Below are 22,659 nucleotides of genomic sequence, written 5' to 3'. Positions count from 1 at the left end.
CACTTCAGCATTTTTCACCCACTCCTGGTTTTGGCCTACAAATACTGAGGTAAAATACTGACCAAATACTGAACGTGTGACTTGGCCTTTAAGTAAAAGGTTCTCTCTTGCATATACTGCCCATGGCCCCAATTTTCCTTTGGGTCCAGGCCACCATTTTTAGCTGCTTGCCTTTCTGCCTTTTTATTGAATACGTCCCGCTTGTGATGGGAATTGCTGAGTGTGCGGATTGCTGATAACAAAGGATCTTGTGGACTCCTGTTTTATGTCTTTTCAACATGATAGTTTGGATTTGGTAGCTTGGTGCGCACTGCACAATATTGGCTCAGACTTTCCATAAATATTTCGCGAGCATAATTTTTTTTTTTTATTACTTCATATACACACTCGCAGGCGCGACGCTGACCTTGCAGAGTGCTCCATCTGTGAGCAGATCTGAACTCGCTTCTCTTATGGAAGTGTTTTTTTTTTTTCCTAAAGTGAACACTGTTGTCTTTGAGAGTCTGTATTTTCCAGTTGCGCTTATCGTGAAATCTATCTGACAGGTTGCAGTTTTTCTAAGACGTCGGCGATTCATGTGAGCACAAAGCTTTTCTGTTTGCATTGACTCCTGTGTAGTCGAGCCAGGTTAGTGCTGAAATTCCAATGGATTTACAGTTGTTCTGACCCTGGAACCTAAGGCACCGAGCGGTCCGAGCTCCAGCAGAACTGAGCCCTGTGCAGCATTGTCACTCATTTTCTGCAGCTCCCGTTGCTAGCCAAGGATTTGAACACATTCTCAGTTGCATTCCCCAAAAAAAAAGAACTTCTTAAGGATGCTGCATTTTTGTTCTTGATGTTGTTTTCACCTCATTCCAATAACCGTATTATTATCCTGTTAACTTATGAGATGAGTTCATGTTTTTAAAATATTTACGTGTTAAATTAATTCCACAGGTCGTTAGGATTTTTTAATTCCAAATGTGTATTTTTTACAGAAAATTTATTCTTTCACCATGATGGCAACTATTGACTGTTCCATCTAAGCGATTTAAATGTCTGTGGCATCTAAGCGGTTGACTTCTGCTTCTTCCGTTCACAGCTTTTGTGGCAGTATGTAGGCTGTGAGTACTTCCCACTTGTGATTTGGGATGTTTGAGGTTAAAATATTTATCAAAATGTGAATCTTCCATTTACATTGAAGAAGCATGGACCCCGTGTGCCCTAAATGTGGGTCTGTCCTTTGATCTCTGTATGGTCCACCAAGAAAAAAAAAAGGAAGACCGCTTAGAGAGTACTGCGTGTACGAAGCTTTGTTCAAATCAGTTTTTTGACGAATTTCAACTTCAGTTTTTGTCACTGATTTATTTCACTAAACCTTACAGCAAACACAGCAGCTTTTTGAAACGCTTGTGTAGGCAATTTCCAGAATGTGACACGCAACCAAGCTCCTAAACCCCTTTTCACTGGTTTTCTTCCCTTCTAGCCCTGGTTTCTCACCCCCTCTGAATGTGTGTCCATTTCGATAATGAAGTATGCTGGCTCCATGCAGATATACCGTAATCTTTAGGGAGTGCCGTTTTCTGAGAGGTTTTGGAGGTTTCTACAGAGCTACAGGGATTTACCAACTTCTCCCAAAGTTTAGGAAGTCTCCTTTTTACTTGGAGCCTCCTGGACATACTGGGAGATTTTTTAAGCAGACTTAATATCTGTCTATCTGAAGAGATGTCACAGTGTAGAGTTAACATCCTTGTTTTTATTTGGAGGCAGATGTTTGTTCTGTAAAAACTTCGGTAAGAGAAAGTCTATCCCTGAATGGTCCAATGTCCTTTTCTACTAGGTGGAAATAATCAGTGCATGACCCCTCCCTAGAGGAACCCGATGGTTACTAAACAAAAGAAACTGGACAAAAGGAAGAAACAATATTTTTATTGGTGGTGACGCCTAGCATCAAAATGAGGGCTTTTTTTTTTTTGCTAATATGTCCACTCTCCTATATGTACAACACTAGTTCAACTGTTCAAGATCTGACTTAGAATAAGGCCTCATTCAGACGTCCATGTTGTACACACATGTTCTGTCTGTGTTTTTCATGGATACAACACATACCCAATATAGTCTGTGGGTCTGTTCACATGTACGTGCTTTTCATGGACAGTGTGTCCGTTCAAAATTCAAAATACATGCTTTTTTTCTGGCAGAATGGATGACAAGGGTCAATACAAGTCTATGGGTCCGTGAAGAACAAGTACAGTACACGGATGGCAACCATGTGCTGTCTAGAAACAACCAGAGAAAAACCCCAAAGGATGGAGTAAACAAAGACCTCCAATCAAGAATCGGAACTAAAAATCACTTTTTATTTAACATATTAAAAATTAATCATCAATAAAGATGAAAACTAAGTAGGTCTACTTAGGAGAAAGAGAGAAGGGAGAACATCATAATCCAATGCAGAACATATGATGGATAGCAGCAAACACGGTACAAGTCAATTTCACTCTATACATCAATCTCAGTAGATAGCAGCAAATCCTTTAAAATTATTTAATTTGTCAATGCCAGATATAAACCACAGATTTATCGAATAGTATGGATAGGAGAGAGACGGAAGTCTAAAGTGACATGTTCTGTTTAGTATCCAATGTAGTGGTTACCCATAAGTGAGGGAGAATTGGATGAGCCCACCACAGCTACCCTACGAGCGTTGCTTTCAACGATGATTAGTTCTCAAGGGAAGGTGCTGGTTGTGGTTAATGGATAAGTATAAGGGAAGCTTTGTTATTTATTTATCCATACGTGAAAAACATTGACCAAACACTGATGAGATATGCACCAATTTTTTGTTATGTATGGGAAAACCACTGACGTCTGAATGAGGCTTTAGCCTTTTGACTCTTTCCTGTAAAAAACCAACAGAGCAGAGAATGCAGGGCAATGCTAAATGGGTGCCATATGGGTTGTGACTTGGGATCATTCGTGTACATTATTTTCAATTTAAAGTTATCAGCTGCCGTCAGCAATCCATGAACACAATAATAGCATTAATGTATAAACTTTGCTGTGGCAACGCTGCTAGACTCTGCTGTAATGTGATAAAATGCCTTTGCATTGCTATAGTTTCCTGTCTGCAGCTATTTGACAGATTCTCATGGCCTGGACTCAAGCAAGAACTTTGAATTCCACAAACTCCATGCACTAAAAGTCATTTACAGCTGGCAATGATCTTTAAAGATTTAGGACCTTATGGACACTCTAGAACACATATTATGGGGACCCATTGGACAATAATCTGCAGGTGCTGGGTATTCAGTTATTAAAAATTGAAAAATTATGCTTTTGGTTTGCATCAAGGTTTCTGTGTGTGAAGATATGTTTGGATTGTTTTTTATTGTTTGTTTTTGTATGTCCTATATTTGTGAGACTTCATTATCTGATGTGTGTTGTTGTCTCTTTTCATGAGTTTCTAGTTTGGTATTGTCTATAATCTCTTTAGATTCAAGGGTTTATATATTTTTATGACAGTGCAGCGCTAATGACATGTCCAGCTCAGGCTTCAGGTGTGGTTTACTAAGGATGACATAGAAAAAAAAGTAACTGTTTAACAATATTGGGGAGAAGAAAGAACCATAGTAGGATTTTGCTTGTTTCCCACAATACCTGTAGTGTATCCAGAGGTTACAATACAGCTCTGCCCCTACTTCCTGTATACCACAAGTCACATACTGTAGGAGAAGTGTGATCATAGCACAAGTAGAATTTACACTTCTGGTATGATTGAGCCCTGTATATGATGAATAGTCAGACAATAGAATGGTATTTAACAGGGAGAAATGCAAGATTCTACATCTGGGCAAGAAAAATGAAAATGACATCTACAGAATTGGAGGAATAGAACTAAGCAACAGCACATGTGAAAAAGACTTGGGCATACTAATAAATCAAACCGCACATGAGTCAACAGAGTGATGCAGCAACAAAAGGCAAATACAGTTCTATGATATATTAAAAGACGCATAGAGTTTAGATCACATGAAGTAATTACCCCCCTCCTCCTTAGTCTGAAATATCTGGAATACTGTGGCTAGTTCTGGGGACCACATTTTAAAAAACATATTGAAAAACTGGAGCAAGTTCAGAGAACATCTACCAGAACTGCAAAGTATATCCTGCGAGGAACAGTTAGAGGGAACCTGTCACCCCCAAAATCGAAGATGAGCTAAGCCCACCAGCATCAGGGGCTTATCTACAGCATTCTGTAATGCTGTAGATAAGCCCCCCGATGTATCCTGAAAGATGAGAAAAAGAGGTTATATTATACTCACCCAGGGGCGGTCCCGCTGCGGTCCGATCTGAGGGGCGTTGTGATCCGGTCCGGGGCCTCCCATCTTCTTACGATGACATCCTCTTCTTGTCTTCAGGCTGCGCCTGCACTTTTGAGGGCAGAGCAAAGTACTGCAGTGCACTTCAAGTGAATAGGGTTCCGTTCCGCTGCTCAGTGCCCCTGCTGGATGACAGGCTGTATGGTCGCATCATGCAGCCATGCAGCCTGCCATCTAGATGTAGGTCGCATCCTGCTGTCCTTGACTTTTCTGCGGCAAATACACTGCAAAAAAAGTCAACATGCTTTTTTGCAGCGTTTTCACCATCCATTCAAGTCAATGGGTGAAAAACGATGAAAGAAGTATCATGCTCTGTGTAAAAAAAACAAAAAAAAAACATGCAACAAAGCACAAAATCCTGATTACAAAAAAAATAATGTGTGTGCATGAGATTTCTGAAATCTCATAGGTTTTGCTGGTACTGTAAAAGAAAGCTGAAAATTAGCATACCCAGTGTGAGCGTAGCAAAAACACCCAGTGTGAACATACTCTAAAAAGGAAATGTGGAGGAGATGAAGTGATAAGTTGCTGATTTTTTTTTTTTTTTTTTATGGTTCTCCAGCGTGTACTATGACCATTGTGTTCTGCTATAAAACTAGGTATTAATAAAAACTCCTTGGCATTTCTATGAGGTTTTATTAGGACTATTACACAATTTTCAGGATAACCTGTTGCAACAAAAATGAGGAGATAATTCAGCTCACCTAGGATAAGAAAGTCCGCCTTTGCATAGCATAGCAAGTATCCAAGTAGAAAAATGCGAATCAAGTTAAAAAAAAAAAAAGATCCTTAAAAAAAAATCTCTTTTTTTGAAGATCCATTCAATTCTAATCCAACACGTAAGAACCGCAGATGCATTTAAGATAACGTCTTTACTTATTGCACAGAAAAAAACACCATGAAAATCTAACATAAAAAAAATACAACAAATATTTTCAAATTCAATTTTTTTTTTTAATTAATTCAATTCCCATTAATTACAAACTTAGCAAAATATACTTTAAAAGTATGCAAAGATTCCTTCAGGCCACAAAAGGTAAATAGAAAAATTCAAACCAAGCAAAAGGATCCAATTAATCATGCTTTATTAAAAAAAAGTATGTCTATAGGACAGTACACACACAATATCACTACAGCACCTGCTGATTGGTTGCAGCATGCACAATTCTGTCCAAGCGAAAGTTCAGTGTTTATTCCCCTCGGGCGTTAATGTGAAGCCTGCAGTCAATCAGCAGATGCCGATCATGTGGCTGCAGTGGTCATGCAGCTGACAGGCAACTCAAGGCTGAAAGGGGAGAAACGGTTCTGGTTCGGGAGTGTGGATATTTATTTAATTTATGCAGTTACCTGGGGTTTCCAACGGTCCAGAAATTCCTGGACAGTCCATAAAAATTATGCAATTTTATAGAAGCTGAAGAAACTTCTGCAAGTTATTTTGCCTGTAATTATCACAATTTTACAGATTACAGTGACTGCAGCTGATGTCATCACATCAGAATTATAGGCTGTAAACACGATCACTCATAATCCTAATGATTAAGGCCATGTTCACACAGTGCGTTTTTTACTGCGGAACCGCAGCGTTTTTGCCGCTGCGGTTCCGCAGCTGTTTTCCATGCAGGGTACAGTACAATGTACCCTATGGAAAACAGGAACCACTGTGCACATGATCCTGAATTAAAAAAAAAAAGCCGCGCTGAATAGCTGCGGGAAAAAAGAAGTACCATGTCACTTCTTTTTTCGGAGCCGCAGCGGTTCTGCACCCATAGACCTCCATTGTGAGGTCAAACCCGCAGTAAAACCCGCAGATCATAAATAGATCTGCGGGTTTTATTGCGGTTTGTGGTGCAGAACCGCTGCAGCAGGAAGTGCGGGGAAGCGGGCGGAAGTGCGTGGGTGGAGTGTGGCTGCCTCGATCCCACCCCCCCATGCTCCGATGCCCCTCCCCCGTGCTCCGATGTCCCCCCCCGTGCTCCGATGCCCCCCCCGTGCTCCGATGCCCCCCCCCCCGTGCCCTAACCTCCCCCCCTTATACTTACCCGGCCTCCCGGTGTCCGTCCGGCCGTCTTCTCCCTGGGCACCGCCATCTTGCAAAATGGCGGGCGCATGCGCAGTGCGCCCGCCGAATCTGCCGGCCGGCAGATTCGCTCCAAAGTGCATTTTGATCACTGAGATATAACCTATCTCAGTGATCAAAATAAAAAAATAGTAAATGACACCCCCCCCTTTGTCACCCCCATTGGTAGGGACAATAAAAAAATTAAGAATTTTTTTTTTTTTTTTCACTAAGGTTAGAAAAGGGTTAGGGGTAGGGTTAGGGGTAGGGTTAGGGTATTTTCAGCCATTTTAGCCCTAAAAAGCTTCCTAGGAAACACACAGTCTCTGCATAGAAAACTGCATAAAAAAAAGGATCAAAAAACGCATCATAAAACGCATCAAAAAACGACAAAAAAAGGACCAAAAAAAGGACCTGCGTTTTCTGCCAAGAGCTGCAGTTTTTTAAAAAACAGTCCTGAAAAAAAAAGGATGGAAATCAGGAACGTGTGAACATACCCTTATTATGGTTTTCAAATGAGTTCATAAAAAATACTGTCCGTGATTTTTTTTTTTTTGAAAAGTTGTTCAGAAAAAACTAAAAGACTAGTTGGCAACCCTGGCAGTACCTTGGTGTCATTAATTAGATTTCACGGTTGTCCAGCAGTGGACCATTCCTTTAAGTGGTCTTACTAGGATCCAGGGTATCCCATTTAATATGAAATTGTAAAGGACTGGAAACATACTGGAAAAATTTATAATTTTAGGAATCAGTTGCCCAGACTAATTTTTTTTTCTTTCTTTCCACAAGTAAGTAAAAAAAAAACTCAAACAGTATTCATGAAATTAGCTTTTTTCTGGTCCATTTGCAAATCTTGATACAACTTATTCTTCAGTAATATTTCAATTTTTTATTGAGTTAAAAGGGTTTTCCCCATGAATTGCTCCAGTGACTGTGGTGACGTCACCTCAACAGTTCTGCGGCCTATCATGGAGCTCATCACTCTATCAATCTAGACGACACAAGCTGCTGAGCTCCGTGATGACCCATCTACAGTGCTGCGGCCTATCACAGAGCTCATCACTCTATCAATCTAGACGACACAAGCTGCTGAGCTCCGTGATGACCCATCTACAGTGCTGCGGCCTATCAAAGAGCTCAGCAGCTCTACCAATCTAGACAACACAAGCTGCTAAGCTCCGTGATGACCCATCTACAGTGCTGCGGCCTATCATGGAGCTCAGCAGCTCTACCAATCTAGACAACACAAGCTGCTAAGCTCCGTGATGACCCATCTACAGTGCTGCGGCCTATCATGGAGCTCAGCAGCTCTACCAATCTAGACAACACAAGCTGCTAAGCTCCGTGATGACCCATCTACAGTGCTGCGGCCTATCATGGAGCTCAGCAGCTCTACCAATCTAGACAACACAAGCTGCTAAGCTCCGTGATGACCCATCTACAGTGCTGCGGCCTATCATGGAGCTCAGCACTCTACCAATCTAGACGACACAAGCTGCTAAGCTCCGTGATGACCCATCTACAGTGCTGCGGCCTATCATGGAGCTCAGCACTCTACCAATCTAGACGACACAAGCTGCTGAGCTCTGTGATGACCCATCTACAGTGCTGCGGCCTATCACAGAGCTCAGCACTCTACCAATCTAGACAACACAAGCTGCTGAACTCAGTGATGACCCATCTACAGTGCTGCGGCCTATCACAGAGCTCATCACTCTATCAATCTAGACGACACAAGCTGCTGAGCTCCGTGATGACCCATCTACAGTGCTGCGGCCTATCAAAGAGCTCAGCACTCTACCAATCTAGACAACACAAGCTGCTAAGCTCCGTGATGACCCATCTACAGTGCTGCGGCCTATCATGGAGCTCAGCAGCTCTACCAATCTAGACAACACAAGCTGCTAAGCTCCGTGATGACCCATCTACAGTGCTGCGGCCTATCATGGAGCTCAGCACTCTACCAATCTAGACGACACAAGCTGCTAAGCTCCGTGATGACCCATCTACAGTGCTGCGGCCTATCATGGAGCTCAGCACTCTACCAATCTAGACGACACAAGCTGCTGAGCTCTGTGATGACCCATCTACAGTGCTGCGGCCTATCACAGAGCTCAGCACTCTACCAATCTAGACAACACAAGCTGCTGAACTCAGTGATGACCCATCTACAGTGCTGCGGCCTATCATGAAGCTCAGCAGCTCTACCAATCTAGACAACACAAGCTGCTGAGCTCAGTGATAGGCCACACCGCTGTAGGTGGGTTATTACATTGCTTAGCAGCTGTAAAAATCTACATGACACAAGCTGCTGAGCTCAGTGATGACCCATCTACTGTGCTGCGGCCTTTCACAGAACTCAGCAGCTCTATAAATCTAGATGACACAAGCTGCTGAGCTCAATCATGACCCATGAATAGTGCTGCGGCCTATCACAGAGCTCAGCAGCTCTACCAATATGGACAGCACAAGCTGCTGAGCTCAGTAATGGGCTGCAGCACTGTAGATGTGACGTCACTGCTTTAGCCTACAGATATTCACCAAAGTAATGTGTGGAGACACAGAGCTGGGATGTTGAGTATTGGCTGCTTTTTGGAATTTTTTTTATCTTGGATATCAGAAATTAGCTCAAAAAGTTGAAAAATATATGGCTCAGTCTGTAACATTACTGGCTGTATTTTGTGGTCGAATCAGGTCTCGATAGAGGTATTTTCTACAGAAGTCCATTTATGTCGACCCTTACTTTGTATTATTTTTGTTTCACATTTTTGTAGTTAACATTTATAATTACCATTAATGATATGTTTGTAATAATGTGTTAAACAACACATTTTTATACAGACTTTTTTCATCTGTAGTTCTAGTATTTATCTCCTTTTGCATACATGATCTAATGCATATGTCACCAGGCGTCTACTGGGAGAAATTTCTTTTGACTCCTTCTTAGAGTACCGTATATACTCGAGTATAAGCCAGCCCACGTATAAGCCGAGGCACATAATTTTGCCACAGTAAACTGAGTAAGCTTATTGACTCGAGTATAAGCTGGGTATGCATTGTCCCCTGATCCCCGTCCTGCTATGCGTGGCTCCCCCTGTCGCTGTCCTGGTATGTGGCACCCCCGTCCTGTCCTGCTAGGTGTGGCCCCACCCTGTCCTGTCCTGCTATGTGTGGCTCCCCCTGTTGTATGCATGGCTCCCCTCCGCTCCCACATGGCTCACCCCCGTCCCATCGTATGCATGGCTCACAACACCCCCGTCCTACTCACCCTCCTCCCTCCGTCGCTGCATTTCCGTTGTCCCTCTGCAGCAGATCTCCTGTGCTGAGCTGTCACGTGGTACCGCTATTTAAGGTAATGAATATGGACTCAATGCCTATGGGAGTGGAGACACGTGCATATTCATTACATTAATGAGTGGTACCACATGACCGCTCAGCACAGGAAGAAGCGCCAGGATGGAGATGCAGCAACAGCGTGAGGAGGGTGAGTATGATGTCTTCTGCTAGCCGGCTCCTGCTGCTGCTTTGCAGCTCCCCCCACCTGCTTTCTAGACAATGTCTCCTCTATAAGCCAAGGGGGGCATTTTCATCACAAAAAAATGTGCTGAAAATCTCGGCTTATACACGAGTATATACGGTATTTTATGAGATATATGATGTTGTATGGGCTTTCTAAATGCACACCTCTTTTAAAGCCAGCCATGGCATCCCAATGAGATTTAGATATACATTAATTTTTTTTGACAGTTGGTCTTTGGTTGATTTAAGACTATTTTTATATACGCCCTAGGAATCTATAAGGCTGAATCCTTGCTATGTGTAGCACAAGCAATCAGAGGATCACAGCTTCAAGTCTCAAAGGAGACTATTAAAGCAAGTAAAAAGTGTAAAAAAAAATTATTAAAGTTCAAACCACCCCCCTTTTGCCTCATTCAATATAAAACAAATCAAAAATACGCATATTTGGTATTGCTGCTTTCAGAAACACCGATCTATCAAAATTTAAAAGTTAATCCAATCGGTAAATGGCGTAACAAAAAAAAATCAAATCTAACTCCAGAATTATGGGGTTTTTTTACAACACGGGAAAAATAATAATTGTGGAATTTCGCTTTTTTACAATTTCACCACAGTTGGAATTTTTTTCCCAATTTCCTTGACACAATATGGTAAATGGTGGATTTCAAAAGTACAACTCATCCTGCAAAATCCAAGCCCTGACATTGCCATATTGATGGAAAAATAATTAAAAAGTTATGGCTCTGGGAAGAGGAGGACAAAGAAATGAAATGGAAAATCCCAAGTTGGTGAACGGATTAATGGTTGGTGAGATGTTCTTTTCATGACATTTTGTGCTCTTTTTTTCTCCACACATGCCTTTGATCACTGTGGCCAAAGAGATCTATTTTAAACTCATCGGTCCACAGGACTTGTTTAAAAAAATCCTCAGGCTTGTTTAGATGCTCTTTTGCATACTTCTGACTGAATTTTATGGTGAGGAGGACGCAGGAGAGGTTTTCTCCTGATGACTCTTCCATGAAGGCCATATTTGCAGAAGTCTCTGAACAGTAGAACAATGTACCACAACTCCAGAGTCTGCTAGATCTTCCTGAAGGTCTTTTTCAGTCAAACAGGGCTTCTAATTTGCTTCTCTAGCAACCCTATGAGCAGCCCTCACTGAAATTTTACTTGGTCTTCCAGACCTTATCTTGACTTCCACTGTTTATGTAAAGTGCCATCTCCTAATAAGATTTTCTTATAGCTTTCTCTTGCTTTGTGGGCCTCCGTCATTTTCATTTTCAGAGTGCTAGGCAGTTGCTTAGAAGAACCCATGGCTGCTATATTTTGGCACAAGGTTAGAAGAGGCTGGGTTTTTATAAAGCTGAGAAATTTGCATCACCTGGCCTTTCCTAACAATGATATTGATAGTGAACAAGCCATAACCCTAACAGGCTAATTAAGGTCTGAAACCTTGGTCAAAGTTATCTAAGCACACAAATCTCCAAGGGTGTCCAAACACTGGCCCATTTTTCTTTTTATAATTTTTAACATGAAAAAAATGACAATATATTTTTGCCTAAGATACAAAGGAAATTTTTAGAAGCCTTTTTAGAGATAGTTTAATCTTCAACTTGCCTAACAGTTCACAGTGACAGCAGTTTTGGTCAGGGGTGCCCAAACTTTTACATACCACTGTATATTTGCCAATTCCGGTTGTTATTGTTCTTTCCCTTCACATTGTTTAATGGCTATATGAAACCCTGGTCACAGATACAGTTACCTAAGAACCTGCACTTATCCGAAAATTAGATTATATTACTTTTCCATAAATCACTAGCAGTCTGCTGCACTCTGTGGTGTTGCACAAGAGATAAAAGGAAAAATATGAAATATGAAATATCAGTACTGAAATGGATTACAGTCCTGAATACAAGCAATGTAGATGGTGAATTATCATTAAGGGAAGAGTCATTTCATCCAGACTGTTTATGTCATAAATAAATATATTCATTGCCTTGGTCATAATATATTGTTTCTATAATACAAAAAGCAATTTCAGCAAATACATACCACATTGTAATGTATCTTATTAGGCACTGATGTTGACTTCTTTTTTTTTTAATCATTATCCTGAATGTGTTCAGAACTCTCCTCAGAATGAATAAAACAATAGAGAAGAGTAGGAGGAGGGGGATGCAGCTGCATGTTCTCAGTTTTCTATGGAAAATACTGTTTGTCTTCAGGACTCTCGTCCAGTTATAATAAAAAGGCTTGCCTTTCTTAAATGGGTTGTCCACTACTTGGACAACTCCTTCTCAATCATGATGTTTCCCTGAAGTAAAATAATAACGCTTATCCTCACCTCCACCACCACTCCACTTGTGTCAGCACCGGCTTTCCAGTTATGTCACGTGACTGCTACGCTCAATCAGCCACCACTTCACTGACCTCTAGCATTTGCATGTAACTGATGCTTTCTCCGGATGTTTGATTTTTCTGAAGGGGCGGACAGTTAAGTGGTCCCTGATTGCCGACAGGGATTGCATTACATAACAATGCTACACAAGCTCCAGGAGCTGGCTCTCCTGGAGATTGTGTAGCATTGTTATGTAATGCAATCCCTGTCGCCAATCAGGGACCACTTAACTGACCGCCCCTGCACCAGAGGTGAGTATAGCTGTTATTATTTACTTTTTTACTTGGAGAAAACAGTGATTGAGAAATGGTTTTCCGAGTAGTAGACAACCCCCTTTTACCTCCAGAGGCACTGAGGTACGTCTCTTTTAAATAAAGCGGAAGCTGTTATTGTCAATCGGGTTCTCTCTCCTATTTTCTGAGCAATTACAAGCTTTATAGTATCGTGATTCAAGAGAGTTTATTTGACTAAAACAGAATTTGGGAGGAAAATTTGGCACAGCTGGCAAATTCAAATTTCAAAAGATCCACTCATCTCTAATAAAGGCCCCTTGGGAGATGATAAAGTAAAATTTTAGATTACAATATGTGATCTTGCTGTAATTAACTTTTTGGAGAACACACATGCCAAACATCACTGTCTTTTTGGTGCGAAGCCAACTACTGCTCAGCACATTTGCCAAAATTGCCATGAGATCCTGATGGAATTTTAAACCAAATGGCTTCTATAAATGAAGTGTTCTTGAGTTGGTTCTGCCATAGTGAAGCTACTATATGTGAATCCTTAACCTGCTAGGAGAAGATGCTTAAAATTTGCAGTTATGATTTATGACTTTCAGTATCAATTTAACATTTGTGACACCCGCTGTTTATTTCAGAACCATAATTTTTTCACATGTTGCCCTACTCTATAAAATGACGCAGTTCTGGAAATTTAGTTTTTTTAAATCCAAATTATAGACATTATGATTTGATATCAAAGCCATGATTTTCATGGTGTTTTCTCCTATGTAGGTGTGGAGACACGGGGGGGATGGGTCAGTGGGTGCTCTCATTCACTGGCCTGGGGCCGCATGGACCAGGGCCCATTCCACTGAACGCCCGTCTCTTTTCCTTTGGGCATAGTACTAATCAGACAACACAGGTTGTGGGTAAAACAGTGTGACAATATTTTATTGAACCACAAAACAGACAATAACATGTAGAGTAATTCCAGCCAAATACACAAGATGGTGCAAAATTGTACAGTCTCACTCTTCCGCTGACTTGCCGAGATTAGAGTAGCTGCGATTTCGGGTCTTCCATGACCTACTACCCCCGCCTGTGACACCCACAAAGAGGAGGTATTGACAAGCTTAGGAACCTGATTGACCATTGAGGCACGTTGCTAGGTGACTGGATAGTCACAACCTGGCTTCTCTGAACCTCTCCATGGAGCCAGGTGACCGGTGGGTCCCAATCCTGTCTTCCCCAAATGTATCCTTGGAGCTTAAGTGTCTGATGGATCCAAATCCTGGCTTCCCCAAATGTATCCATGGGTTTGGTGATGGTCAGTGAAGCTGATTTGTATTCTTTAAGCTGGGTCCGTGGTCCCCTAAGCTGGCATCCTGTAGAATGTGAAACCTGTGTCCCTCATGATGGAGCAATGATGTCCTGGCTGCTGTCCTGTAGAGTGTTCCTGACTGTGTTTTTGTAAAGAGTCTCTGATCCTCCCAGAAGGATAGAGAATCCCTTTTTCTACCCACTTATGTGGTTCATGTCATCATCTACAGGTCAGGGGGAAGAAGGGATGAGTTTAACTCTCTTTGTTTGAGTATTTAATTAATCTGCATAGTTCATACTTCTCTGTTTTGCAAGTCAAGAATCTAGCTAGCCTGGGCAGTGTGTAATCAACATATTAACAAATATCTATTGTTCAATTACTTTGTGTCCCTGCCATTCAAGATAACAACAGAATATCCTACAATAAGCATCAACTCATGAGTCAACATTAAAGGCTCATTCAAACAATAGTCTGTTTCTTGACCAACCAAAAAAAAATCACACACAAATACAAAAGTCAACATAAAGTTAACGTATGTTTCTCGGCCTACTGAATTTATGTCTGGATAATTTAAGATTAAATGCTGTAATGTCACAGTAGGATATTCTGAATGGCCACTTTAAAAATTAAATCACAAAGTCTGTATCACATGTGAAATGACACTGTATGGGGCGAGACCACTATACAAATGAAAAGAATAAACCAAAAAAATAACAACTGATATTTGCAATATCAAATCTTTAATTTGGAACGCAACAAAATAAGCATGAAAATTATACAAATGTTCTTTGACACAAAATGGAAAAACAAGTATTTCAACCACATAACAGGCTTTGATCCACCCTGCTTCATTAAAAAAAAAAAAAATCTAAGTGACATCTCTCACACAATGTCACTACTGCAGTATATAAGTGGCCACTCAAGTGATGAATAAAACCAGGCTTGGACTGGCCCACAGGAGAACAGGTGATTCTCCCAGTAGGCCCCCTGTGAGCCTCCCGCAACTCTATATGAGCAATGTACAGTACAATATACAATGCATTTTATTCTCTATGTCCAGACAAAGTCAACATCTCAAGGTTCGTTTAACAAACTACCCAGTGCATTATTATATAGAAGCATAGGTATATTTTTAAATTAGTTTAATGTCATATTTGCATGAAGCCAAACAGTGGGATCCCAAAAGCCATTTTTAATAATGGTCCCTTGGAATCCCAGTCCGACGCTAATCTTAATGAAGTTGTGTAACATTATGAATTGGGACCCAAAGAATGGTACAAATGTTCTATTGACAAATATTTTTTTAATTATTTTTTACAGTTATATGTGTATTCATTTCTGAATACATATTGCTAAGGATATGCCTTCATTTAAAGGAAACCTCTTATGTCCCCTAAAGCTCTCAAGCATAGGTAAATAGTGCTTTTCCACTTTATGAACCACACAAGCTCTTATATCTTATAAAAAAAAAGAAGGCAGTGTAGGTAAACTAATCAAATTTGTAGTTGATGCAAAGCTAGGGAGGGATAGCTAAGCGTACCGTCACACAGTGGCACTTTGATCGCTAGGACGACACGATCTGTGACGTTCCAGCGATATCCTTATGATCTCGCTGTGTCTGACCCGTTACTGCGATCAGGGACCCCGCTGAGAATCGTACGTCGTAGCAGATCGTTTGAAACTTTATTTCGTCGCTGGATCTCCAGCTGACATCGCTGAATCGGCGTGTGTGACGCCGATTCAGCAATGTCTTCACTGGTAACCAGGGTAAACATCGGGTTACTAAGCGCAGGGCCGCGCTTAGTAACCCGATGTTTACCCTGGTTACCAGTGTAAATGTAAAAAAAACAAACAGTACATACTTACATTCCGTGTCTGTCCTCCGGCGCTCTGCTTCTCTGCACTGGCTGTGAGCGCCGGCCAGCCGGAAAGCACAGCGGTGACGTCACCGCTCTGCTTTACGGCTGACAGTGCAGAGGAAAGCACAGCGCCGGAGGACAGACACGGAAGGTAAGTATGTAGTGTTTGGTTTTTTTACGTTTACGCTGGTAACCAGGGTAAACATCGGGTTACTAAGCGCGGCCCTGCGCTTAGTAACCCGATGTTTACCCTGGTTACCAGGGGACTTTGGGATCGTTGGTCGCTGGAGAGCGGTCTGTGTGACAGCTCTCCAGCAACCACACAGCGACGCTGCAGCAATCGACATCGTTGTATCACTGCAGCGTCGTTTCAGTGTGACGGTACCCTAACACTAAAGAAAACACAGAGAGGATTCAGAAGGATGTAGATAAGCTTGAACAATGGTCAGTGAGCAACATAATGGAGAAAATGCAAAGTACTACATCTGGGCCTCATACTCTGTCCAGTTCTGGGCACTACATTTTAAAAAATACATAAAAAACGAGCAAGTTCAGAGACGAGCTACCAGGATGGTGAGCGGAATGCAAACTATGTCCTACGAGGAACTGTTAACAGATTTGGGAATGTTTAGCTTTCAAAAAAAAAGGTTAAGAGGAGACAGTGTATAGAGATCATCCTTATTCTCATTTGCACATGGAAATATGAGAAACAATGGAATTAAACTGAAAGGCAGAAGATAGATTAGATATTAGAAAAACGTTTTGACAGTGAGGGTGATCAATGAGTGGAACAGGCTGCCACGTGAGGTGGTGAGTTCTCCTTCAATGGAAATCTTCAAAGAGAGGCTGGACAGACATCTAAGATGGTTTAGTGAATCCTGCTTTGAGCAGGGGGTTGGACACGATGACCCAAGAGGTCCCGTTCAACTTTAGCATTCTATAATTCTATTCCACCTATGCGCGAGATTTCCAGTAGCCTGAGAATGATCTTTGGGGTCTAAGCTCTGTGACCCTTATTATTCCTGAGAATGAAGAGGTTGCAGCTTTGCTTCAGGGCTATGTCCTAATCAGTCTTTTCTCTGAACAGGGGTGCATGGATATCTAAGCTACTGCAATGCCCTGCAGTGACATAGCAAATCAGAAGAACTATGCTACATTTCTAATTGGAGGTATTTATAATATTGTTACTATTACATCTACTACATATTGGAATAGGATCTTGGAGATGGGAAAACCGGTTAACTCTTACCTTACACCATTTCTTAAACTTGTCAGAAGGATTAAATCTTGGCAGTTAAATTACAACCAACTTGACTCATGCACGCGTCCATTACACAAGTGTCTTTATTGTGTTTATTTGCGCTTGATCTTTTTGTCAGGACTGGAATGTCTTCTTTTGAAGTTGGAAGATTTATATTAATCCTAAACTACCCTCATAATTATTCTGTTTCTCATATCTAATGCTTACATCTTTCGTAAAATTTATTTGCAATAAGTCTTAGGCTATGTGCACTCAGAAGTCAAAAACAACAAGTTTTCTAGAGAGAAATGCTTCAGGAAGCTCCCAATCTTTGGGGAGCTTTTGGAGGATTTTTTTGTTTTCTGATGCAGTTTGGAAAACTGTTTTTTAAGTGTTTTGGAGAAGTTTTTTTCACAAAGATTTTTTTTCCCTTTAGACTCTTTCAGTTGGACAGCTCCTGGTTTGCAACAGATTCAGGAAAGAGTGATATACATTACCTCTTTTCCCACCAGGCGTTTTTCAAAACCTGAACCTACGAATATCAAAGGGGTTTTATAATAGAAATAAATAGGAAAAGCCTTTCAAGCGTGTTTTAGGTGAGGGTTTTTTTTTTTGGATGGACAACCTTCCAAAAAACTCTAAAAGAAAAAAATATACAGGCATTAGAACTAAACAGGTTCTGTTGGTTTGTTTTTATCCAAATTTGTATGTAAGTTGGAACAAGACCAGAACAACAACAACAAAAACCCTAACACTCACCTCATTGTAGACCTTTCTGGGAGCCCTGCTGCTCGCTGTCCGGTCTTCTTTCTACAGTCGCGTCGCTTCTCCGGTTGAATATAGACCAAGACTTTCGGCCGTGTCGTAAAGTCACGATGCACGTCGTGACATCACGACATGATGACCTTTCAAATACTCAGTCACCTCCAAGGCCTGAGCACAGCACAAATTCCCGGCCTATAGTGAAGAGGCTGGAGACGCAGCGCACAATGGTGGAAAGAAGAGGGCAAGGCAGCTGTGCGGCCGGAGAGGTGAGCGATGAGGTATTGGTTTTATTGTTTTTGATATTTCTGTCTTACATTGGAAACCATTAGTCGTGTGGAAGTTGGTAAGTTGAGGACTGCTAGTTCACTGAATTTCTGTGTTGAGAAAGAACATGATGGTGATTCGCTTATTATATAGCAAATAATGCCTCCGAAGAATGAGGTACTTTGGTGGCAAATTTATAAATTTTAAAGCAAAGGAATCACCTTTTATAAGAAGTTCATTGACATTGGGCGCACGGTAATATTTCTGATAGTAGCAGCAGAGTAATGATGTATCTCACAAAATCACTGCCACTTCTGAAGCAAGGGGTTTATATAACCTAAATCCGCGTATAGAAGATGGAGCTTTACTACTTATTGACATAGTAGTACAATGTATAAGTGAAATCTCAACACATCCATTCATCTTAGAATTACAGGTCCTAACATGATGTAGTCTTATAACACCAGAAGAAGTGGTGGGTGTCTTACCCTTCAATGTAACGCAAAAGCTTAAAACAGTCACATAAAATAAGCATCAGCAAAATCTCACACCTCGCAGCGGAAAATGGGACATCATTGCCAAGAAATGTAAATCATGCCCCCTTCCCCTTAACCATATATGTTAAGCATATATGTTAAAAGCATATATGTTAAAACAACTCGGCACAGACGGCAACAACCGTGGCACACGCTGCAAACACGTTTCCTGCAGCGGTGCTCCAGGTGCGCAGAACGTCTGTGGAGAAAATCTAATCTACCCGAAGATTTCATCCATTATAAGTTCATGCTAAAGACATACAATTCTGCCCTTCACCTCTCCAAACAAACCTACTTCAACACCCTCATCACCTCCCTGTCCAATAACCCTAAACGTCTCTTTGACACGTTCCAGTCCCTACTCAACCCAAGAGAGCAGGCCCCAACCACGGATCTCCGTGCTGACGATCTGGCCAATTACTTCAAAGAAAAAATTGACAACACTCGACAGGAAATCATCTCCCAATCTCTTCATACCATGCACTGTCCTCCCTCCCCCACTGCATCTAGTTCACTCTCTGACTTTGAAGCAGTTACAGAAGAAGAAGTAAGCAGGCTCCTTGCATCTTCTCGCCCGACCACTTGCACCAGTGACCCCATTCCGTCACATCTCCTCCAGTCCCTTTCCCCGGCTGTCACCTCTCACCTAACAAAAATATTCAACCTTTCCCTCACTTCCGGTATTTTTCCCTCCTCATTTAAGCATGCCATCATACATCCATTACTTAAAAAACCATCCCTCGATCAAAACTGTGCCGCTAATTATAGACCTGTCTCTAATCTTCCCTTCATCTCTAAACTCCTCGAACGCCTGGTCCACTCCCGTCTTACCCGCTATCTCTCAGATAACTCTCTTCTCGACCCTCTTCAATCTGGCTTCCGCTCTTTACACTCTACTGAAACTGCCCTCATTAAAGTCTCTAATGACCTACTAACAGCTAAATCTAATGGTCACTACTCCATGCTAATTCTCTTGGATCTCTCTGCAGCATTCGACACTGTGGATCATCAGCTCCTCCTCACTATGCTCCGCTCCATCGGCCTCAAGGACACCGTTCTCTCCTGGTTCTCCTCCTATCTCTCTGACCGATCCTTCACTGTATGTTTTGCTGGTTCCTCCTCCTCTCACCTTCCCCTTACTGTTGGGGTTCCTCAAGGATCAGTCCTAGGCCCCCTACTCTTCTCGTTGTATACTGCCCCTATTGGACAAACAATCAGTAGATTTGGTTTCCAGTACCATCTCTATGCTGACGACACCCAATTATACACTTCTGCTCCCGATATCACACCGACCTTTTTAGAAAACACCAGTGATTGTCTTACCGCTGTCTCTAACATCATGTCCTCCCTCTATCTGAAACTAAACCTGTCAAAAACTGAACTCCTCGTGTTCTCTCCCTCTACTAACCTACCTTTGCCTGACATTGCCATCTCCGTGTGCGGTTCCACCATTACTCCAAAGCAACATGCCCGCTGCCTTGGGGTCATCCTTGATTCTGACCTTTCATTCACCCCCTACATCCGATCACTGGCTCGCTCTTCTTACCTGCATCTCAAAAACATTTCTAGAATTCGCCCTTTTCTTACTTTCGACTCTGCAAAAACTCTGACTGTTTCACTTATTCATTCTCGTCTGGACTATTGTAACTCTCTACTAATCGGTCTCCCTCTTGCAAAACTCTCCCCGCTCCAATCTGTCCTGAATGCTGCAGCCAGGATCATATTCCTCACCAACCGTTACACCGATGCCTCTACCCTGTGCCAGTCATTACACTGGCTACCCATCCACTCCAGAATCCAGTACAAAACTACTACCCTCATCCACAAAGCACTCCATGGCTCAGCACCACCCTACATCTCCTCCCTGGTATCAGTCTACCACCCTACCCGTGCCCTCCGCTCCGCTAATGACCTCAGGTTAGCATCCTCAATAATCAGAACCTCCCACTCCCGTCTCCAAGACTTTACACGTGCTGCGCCGATTCTTTGGAATGCACTACCTAGGTTAATACAATTAATCCCCAATCCCCACAGTTTTAAGCGTGCCCTAAAAACTCATTTGTTCAGACTGGCCTACCGCCTCAATGCATTAACCTAACGATCCCTGTGTGGCCTATTTATAATAAAAAAAAAAAAAAAAAAAAAAAGGTTCCTCGTATCATGTTCTCATACACTTTATGCAGTATTAGCCCTCTGTGTCTGTACTGCTACATACTTAGGCAGGTAACTGGTTCATGCAGCTTTACATGAACACCTGAGCCTTACACTATAGCTGGTCCGAATAACTAAAGCAATTGTTACCATCCACCTCTCGTGTCTCCCCTTTTCCCCATAGTTTGTAAGCTTGCGAGCAGGGCCCTCACTCCTCCTGGTATCTGTTTTGAACTGTATTTCTGTTATGCTGTAATGTCTATTGTCTGTACAAGTCCCCTCTATAATTTGTAAAGCGCTGCGGAATATGTTGGCGCTATATAAATAAAATTATTATTATTATTATTATTATTAAGCACCCTGGAATGTAGGGATTGATGACGTTCATCTAGACGAGCTTGTACATCCAAGTCAGGGTGCACGTATTTGCAGCGGGCTCGGGAACTGAACCCGCTCCATAAGGGGCAGGTGCTGGCAAGCTTTCATCACTGCTGTTTTACTATTTAGGTGCCACTGTAATTCACTGACAGCAGAATTTAATTGGTCTTTTTGCAAGTGAGCTCATGCCATGACAGCCGGGGACCTACTGAAATCCACTGTCCCTGCCATGTGGCATGTGGTTGGGCTTCATAGGGGAATGTCAATTTCACTACATATGGCAACGCTAAATTATTGCAGTGTATTCTAAAAGCGGTCAAACAATCAAATCAAGGACTAAAAAAAATAGAGAGAAAATGAATGTTTCAAGAAAAAGTTACAAAGTAAAATTATATAAAAGTTGGTATTGCCGCGAATGTAAAAATTGATACCATGACCATATGAAATAAATCAACCTTTTTGGAAAGGCAAACCAAATAAAGAAAAATAATCGAAATCGAAATTACAGATTTGATATATGTACCCTCCAAATTCTATTAATAAAAACGATCATTCATGGCACAAAAAATTAAGCCCCCACAGAGCTCAATCAATGGGAAACTTACAAACATTTCAGAAAACGACAGCACAAACCAATTATATATATTTTTTATTTTTTAGAAATTTCAGAATTTTTTTTTTAACAGCAAAAGAAACTGCATGAGAAAGAAGCGCAAACAGGGTTTTATCCGATATACAGCTCTGGCAAAAATTAAGAGACCACTGCAAAATGTTCAGTTTGCTTGATTTTTCTCTTTATAGGTATACTTTTGAGTTAAATATTAATGTTTCATGTATTCTATAAACTTCTGACAACATGTCCCTGAATTTCCAAGCAATACATTTTGCATTTTTTTCTGAAAAGGAGAAATGGTCAAAATTACAAAAAAAAACAAAACAGTGCTCTCAGACCTCAAATAATGCAACGAAAACAAGTCCATAATCATTTAGAAACAACAATACTAATGTTTTAACTAAGGAAGAGTTCAGAAATCAATATTTTGTGGAATAACCATGATTTTTAATCACAGCTTTCATGTGTCTTGGCATGCTTTCCACCAGTCTTTCACACTGCTCCTGGCACAAAAATGTAAGCAGTTCTTCTTTGTGTGATGGCTTGTGACTATAAATCTTCATCCTCTTGATTATATTCCAGAGGTTTTCAATGGGGTTCAGGTCTGGTGATTGGGCTGCCCATGACAGGGTTTTGATGTGGTGGTCTCTTAATTTTTGCCAGAACTGTATATTCAAATTCGGTTTGTCATATAGTGCTCACCTGGTGCTTCTTTTCATTAAGACATAAGTGCAATCAAATTATCAGCTGCCGCAGATCCATGAGTCAGCAAGTGACAATGTCAGGGGCAGTGAAATAGGAAATTTGTGGATATCTTCTGTTCAGATAGGAATCCAGATGTATTGGGGACAGGGAATGGTGGTTTTATTCTACGCGTTTCGAAGTCTACATGACTTTTTCCTCAGGAAATACATATGGTTATTTTGCTGAGGAAGAAGTCATATAGACTTCGAAATGCATAGAATAAAACCACCATT

The 22,659-nt window shown here is 41.4% G+C and overlaps 1 protein-coding gene across 3 annotated transcripts in view; it reads left to right on the top strand.

The window, feature by feature from the left end:
* GHR (growth hormone receptor) overlaps positions 1 to 22,659 on the top strand; it is a 439,024-nt gene that overhangs the window by 19,396 nt on the left and 396,969 nt on the right. Inside the window, exon 1 of one of the 3 annotated variants that reach the window (XM_069748853.1) lies at positions 16,823 to 16,904. The exons of the other annotated variants lie outside the window; for them this stretch is intronic. The gene's annotated coding sequence lies outside the window, so the exon portion shown is untranslated. Of the gene's footprint in view, positions 1 to 16,822; positions 16,905 to 22,659 lie in introns of those variants that run through there. 3 annotated transcript variants of the gene reach the window in all.

The sequence above is a fragment of the Ranitomeya imitator genome, chromosome 1 (genome assembly GCF_032444005.1).
Source record: "Ranitomeya imitator isolate aRanImi1 chromosome 1, aRanImi1.pri, whole genome shotgun sequence".
Classification (NCBI taxonomy): Eukaryota; Metazoa; Chordata; class Amphibia; order Anura; family Dendrobatidae; genus Ranitomeya; species Ranitomeya imitator.
This window is presented reverse-complemented; position numbering and strand designations above follow the sequence as displayed.